Below are 6335 nucleotides of genomic sequence, written 5' to 3'. Positions count from 1 at the left end.
TTCCGAGTGATGTAGATCCTTGCATCAACCTAAGGCCACCTGCCTGCCTCTGTTCTCTCTATTTTAAATATCCTCAGAGTCAAGTTCCTTATTGCTCTACATCAGTGTAGGCTCAGAATGCCGTTTCCTATGAAGTATATTAATAAATAAAACTGCAGACTGGATATCCCAATGGTCACAGAGGAAGCAGACTCATCTCCAAAGGTGTTGTTGCTGTGAATGTTCACATCTTACTCTCTTCCCATCAGCTTCCCTCTTCCAGGGTTTCTGTGAAAACTATGCTCATTTTAGAAGCCACACCCTCAATAACCTGTTGCAATTCTTACATGTAGTTTCTTTTTTGGAACTCAAGAAAAAATATCTGGATTATTAGTGTTTATTATGCCAACAACTCTTGGAAGTCAGTTTTATAATGTGTATACTACAACATTCCACTCAGATCAAAGAAAACAAACCACTCTAATTGGGTTTTGAGATCAAATACTCCAAGCTTTACATTCACTGAGCTACATGTGGCTTAAATTATCTATATTGTACAATCCTGGACTGCATATTTTGTGCTATACAATAAATAGAGAACATGTGTTTTGGAATGTGTCTACCGTATGCGCTAGTGCTCATAGTAACCAACAGGATCACCAAAATGCGCTGTCAAGAGCCTAATAAAAATTGATTGTGATTTCCAGACTCAGACCTCATGTGGCCAGACAACAATTCATTGGGGTCTGTGGGTGCTAAAATTAATGTTGAACCTTTTATGTAAGGCTTCAAACACAAACAGACAAAAAATTGACATGGCATAGGGCAAATTCTTGCCCCTATCCTTAATGTATTAAATTACTCTGAAGTACATGAGCAGAACAGGTATGTTATATGTGTATGTGTGAATGTATGGATAAACTCAAAAAGTAAACTGAACTGACCAAAGCAACTGACAGAACTGACCAAAGCAAATACACAACCACTTTCAATACTTAGAGATGTTCTGCAGAGTTAGTTTCACTTCAAACTGCAGAATTGCACACCTCTTTGCCTTAGACTTTTTTTGTTTGTTTGTTTTTCTTCTTTTTTTTTTTTTTGGTACAAGAAATAGAGTGTTCACACCTAGATATAGATGGGGTTTTACATTAATGTCAATATAATAAATTGATAGCATTCATTTTTCATTTCTTTTCTTAGCTATTTCTGTTCTTTCAGAAACATATCAATTTAGCCACAATTTTGCAAAGTCATTTTGACTCCTCCAGATGAGTGATATTTTAAATACTACTGGAATTTCTTGATTATTCAAGTAGGACAGAATGTAAAGCCTGGCACAGTGGGAATATATGAGTACATTAAACTGGGATTCTCACTTTCCAACACTTTTGACACCAATAAACCTGAAGGCACACTTGCTAGAGAGCTGTCACTAGCCTGTCTCACAGGAACAGCCTTCACAGCTGACTACAGTGAAATCTTTTGTCAAAGCTTCTACCGACATGTGTTGCTTGATGCTGCAGTGTTTAGAAAGAAATGTAACAGCAACAGAAAGACCTGGGATGTTTTTGAAGAGGGAATGCAGAGGGGGATACACAGCTGTAACTGGACATCTGCTAGTGCAGCAGGATAACATTAATGTGAGAGATGAAGTCCTCACTTTCATGGTGCATTATGCAGGAATTAACTATACAACCAGCAATACAAAAGGACAAAATAATATCCTAGGTCAGGCTATCCATTCTGAGACATTAAAATCAAAAGAATAAAAGAAAAAAAAATAAAAAGCAAACAAAAACATACAAAAACAAAGAAAATTGGCGAAATCTTTCCTGGAAAGAGCTTATTTTTCATGTATTCTTATTTCTGAGCTAGCAAAATCCTGGCAAATATCAATTTTCCAGTACTTTCTGCAATTTGAGTTGGAGGAGGATATTGTGTAGGAGGTTGGTATGTTTAAAAGAACTGCAGATACACTCACTAGCAAGCAGGCTTGGTTTTTCAGAACGATCACTCCGAATATCTGCTGGTTTCAGTAGTGATGATGGTGAAATATCCGAGCATCCTACTAACATCTGAACACTTTGTGCCCTTGGATCTGAACCAAGACAGCACTTCAGCATTCCAGCAGAGCCTAAGGGATTCACCTGGAGAGGTGAGAAAGGGATTCACCTCGAGAAAACAGAACTGACCAAAGCAAATGCTCAACCGCTTTCAATAGTTAGGGATGTGCTGGGTAATTTCCCTTAATTCAGCCTGGTCATGGCTTGTGCCCTCAGCTGACAAGACTCAGATAAATCACCCTCTCAAGCAATGTGGATGAACATGAGTCAATAACAGACTTGAGGATGGAAATAAAATGGTAGTTGTTTTCTGTGACTGTGTCAGTGGTGCCAAATGGAGAGATCCACAGCACTAAAATCCAATGGCATGGGCTGACTGGTGCCCTTGCTGTGTGAGGCTCTCTCTCCACGTGTCAGACTGACTTCCTCCACACAGCACAGGAGCTGGCCCAGCACACCTTCTGCCTCTGGACTGGTGTCTTTGGGACCCTAAAGCATAAACGTTATTCTAAATGTGTCTGTTAATCCCAAGGTTTCTAAAATGGTGTGAGGGCTCTGCTCCAGGGTGGCTGGAGCTGGTAGCTGTTAGTTGACTCAGGGTGTGATAGGAGAGTATATAGTTGCTAGAGACTTTTGGGGCGGCGTTGAAAGACAGACTGGTCCATAAAGTGTTTTTTTAAGAAGCCTTAGAAGCACACTGTGACTATTGCCTTGAGACAGTTTTCTGGAGTGATCCAAACCAGGGCCAGAGGGTGAGTTGACAGCTACCTGAATGCTCACAAGGCCTATGCTCACACTGCTTCACCTGCTTTTATTCTGTAAATTTACTTCATTCAGTAAAGAGCAGAACTATACCCCAGCTATCATTTAATGACAGTAATACTAAATGAGGAGGACAGAAGGGTTCTTCAGTGGCAGGCAGGTGGAAGCATTTGTAACCCAAGAATGCAAGCAGACAGATATGGCTAAATGATGTAGCCTTTTTTCTGCCATTGCTCACAAGGGATTTATTCTCTCTCTGGAAATGCTTACGTTAATGCATTCTTTTGTAATTCGTCATTGTATGTATTTTCCATACTTTCTCTCCTATTTTATTTTGTTACTAAAGGTTACTTACATGGAAACAGAAATATTTTGAGGGTTTCTATTTAAATTTTTTCTCTTTCTACGTCAGTTTTTTTTTGCTTAAACTCTTTGGTTATGCACGCTGGATTGCTTCTGAGCAAGAGCATTCCTCACAGACAACTGTCCGAAAAAAAACAGGATAGCTCAGCTGTGACAGGGACGTTTACAGAGGAGAAGCTGAATGCTTGGCCACAGCAGCATCAGTCCCCCTACCTGCTTGGCATTTCCTGCAGGTGTCTGAAGCCTTGGAGCTCGAGGAGCACTTGAAATTCAGGGTAATTTGTCCAACTAATTTCAGCAGATATAAACTTACCAAGCAGTCCAGACCCTTTTGGGAGTCCTTTGTTTCTTTTCCCTTCTGCTGCAGCTGGAGAGAGGCCAAAGCAACACCCAGTCAGGTGGGGATGCAGGGGAACAGAGATGAGAGAGAGAATCCACATGAGTGTCTTCTCCAGAGAGTTAATTTTGTTTCACAATATCAGACTTTTCCAGCCTTGTTTCCTGCTCAGGTAGAGCTGCTCCTTTAGCAAAGGTAGAGCTGTCCTTTAGCAAAAGACAAGAGAAATGGTAATGGTCTTTTCCTGATACCTGCCCCTTGTCTTGTATTGTGTTACAACCTCATATTAATATATTAATCTACTTTTCTTTGCTCTTTTCTACAGTGAGGATCGAAAAGCACAGAGTGTGCTAAGTCAAATGCAGTTGGGAGCAAACAGCAGTGCAGATATGGATGGCATCCAGAAAAGCTGCAGGAGTCACACTCAGACCACCTACCTACCGCATGCGTCAAAGCTGCTGCAGCGTATAAATTCAAGGCAGCAGCATGCAGCTCCTACCGCCTCTACCCAGAGCTGCCTGCTGTAGGTCACTCTGGGCTAGGCTTCACACAGCAAGGTTTCATACAGCCCTCTGGATTTTTACTGGCATTGAGTTTGTCTAAGCGTTTATAAAAGATAAAGTACGCTGAGCCTTCCTTTCTTTTCTCCAATTTCTCTTTCCAATTTTTCTTTAATTGCTTTATTTCTTCTAAAAGTGAAGAAATGAAAACGCCCCTTAGCTTGATTTGTTGCAAACAAAATAATATATTATCAGGTTTTTATATTCTTATTTCTTATTTTATTCTTTATTCTTATTTCTTATTTTCTTATTTTTTTAATTTCTTATTTATTCTTTTATATATTATCAGGTTTATTCTGTTAGCTAAAGTTTAAATGTCTCTAAAAATGTTTTAAATATTAAGTTTTTAATTAAACTTTTTTTTTTTTTTTAACTTGTAGAGGCTTACTGCTTCAGTTTTAGAAGTGTAACTGTTTCTATGAGTAGTTTATTTTAGAAACTCTGAAGCATGGGAATGCTTCAGTGAGTCCTGCTACCTTTGTAGCCAAATGGCTTATGAAAGCTTGATTTTAGCTGTACAAAAGCTCCCTTTACAGTCCATGTGAGAAAAAAAAAAAGCATGTCTGAAAGAAAATTAAGAAAATTCACATCTCTATCAATTACAGAAATAGAAGAATGGCTGCTAGACTATAAACCAAATTTTTAGTTGTCTAAAAGAGACCCATCACTTTAAAGAAATTGGGCAGTGCAGCAGTTTTGAAAAAAAGATTAGGAAAAATGGAGGTTGGTTACTCAAGAAAGGCTTTGATTTAAAACAGTTGCACAGGATCTGACTGCAGCTTTTAGATTCATGCATATAAATTTCATTAGAAATAAGCAATTTTGTAGGAAGAATGAGTTCCAGGAAAGAGATATGTGCAGAAGTCCCATGAAGCTCTCTGGTATTTCTGAGATACTTAACTACACACAGAGTAATTCCTCTTCAGACATGTCCCTCGTCTTTTTCTTCCTCTCAAACTACAAGATAACAGTCCTAAACAGGATGTGGCTGTTGTGAACATAGGAAGATTGACATGGGATGTTTCCTGCAGCAGTCATCCTGAGATCTGGAGGTCATACCAGATGATCAGCTTCCTTTATGTGTCCCTACCAAAATCATTTCAGATTTTCTAAAGCAGTTAATTGCTCCCATGAGCAGTACTATCAGACCAACACAGACTTTCCACAAAGTAAAAGGCTGTGCAGCAAGTGCAGGAGTTTGTTTGCTGTTGTTATTATTGGCTTATTGTCCATCTAGTTTTGACCCTACCTTCCTTCATACTCTTCCCCCTCCAATCTTCCCACAGATACTGGCTTGCTGACTGTGCAGATTTGTGCCTGGCCCTTGAGCTCTGTGGTGAGAAGACACCTCTGTGCCACATTCTGGACCTTCCTGTATCTGTTCTGCCTATGCTGTATCTTTCTATCCCTTTGAGCAGGGAAGTGTGAAGTAAAAATAACAAATAATGCTTCAGGAAAAACTCAGCACCCAAAAAAGTGTCTGACTGTGTGTAGTCAGTCTGGAGTTAATTCTTCAGCTGTTCTTGCCTACCCCACTTGTCTTCTGACCTCAGAAGCCCCAAACCTACTGAAATACTGTTAATCCTTTCTAAACCCGAATCTACCCAGCAGCAACATGAGCTGTTCACAAAATGTTATGGGTTCAACCTCATCCACAATAGTTTTCTTCACATACCTCTTAAGCATAAATAAAGGGACAGTGTGTGTGAACACCAGCTAGTGAACATTCTAGAGTCAAATAAACAGAAATTGCCAAAAGAAAATGTATAAATGGTATGTACTTTGATATTTAATGTTAATGGTTTCATTTCTAGTAGAAGAATTGATTATGCAGACTTGATTTATTGTTAGCTCAGCTCAATAGCATTGATTTAGGTATTGAGCATGATATGTGCCATTGCAATTATTGTTTCCCTGAAATAATTTCTTTTGATATATATACATTGATTACATTTTTACTGTTTTAATAATACCAGCCACTATGTTACTGGCATAATACATGCAAGCACTATATATATATATATATATAAATATAAATATATATAAATTATAGATATAGTGTATATATATAAAAATTATATATAAGTATATAATATATCCTTATGTATTAGAATAGACACTAATATATATTATAATAGATATACTATATATACAGTGTATATATTACCATATATATACAATATATATAGTATAAGATATGCTATTATATACTGGTCTTTATTTACTGAGCCAGTGATATGTCATGAGTCAGGGTTATCTGATGCCATGCTT

The 6335-nt window shown here is 38.2% G+C and overlaps 1 long non-coding RNA gene across 1 annotated transcript; it reads left to right on the top strand.

Annotated features, from left to right (window-relative positions):
* The first annotated feature begins 1516 nt into the window (after window positions 1-1516).
* Window positions 1517-4139, top strand: LOC140684755 (uncharacterized). The gene is made up of 2 exons (XR_012057501.1): window positions 1517-2134; window positions 3830-4139. It is a non-coding gene; the product is annotated as an uncharacterized lncRNA (long non-coding RNA).
* Window positions 4140-6335: the final 2196 nt, after the last annotated feature.

The sequence above is a fragment of the Taeniopygia guttata genome, chromosome 1, assembly GCF_048771995.1.
Source record: "Taeniopygia guttata chromosome 1, bTaeGut7.mat, whole genome shotgun sequence".
Taxonomy (NCBI): domain Eukaryota; kingdom Metazoa; phylum Chordata; class Aves; order Passeriformes; family Estrildidae; genus Taeniopygia; species Taeniopygia guttata.
The sequence above is the reverse complement of the archived record's forward strand: the minus strand, read 5'-3'. Positions and strand labels throughout refer to the sequence as shown.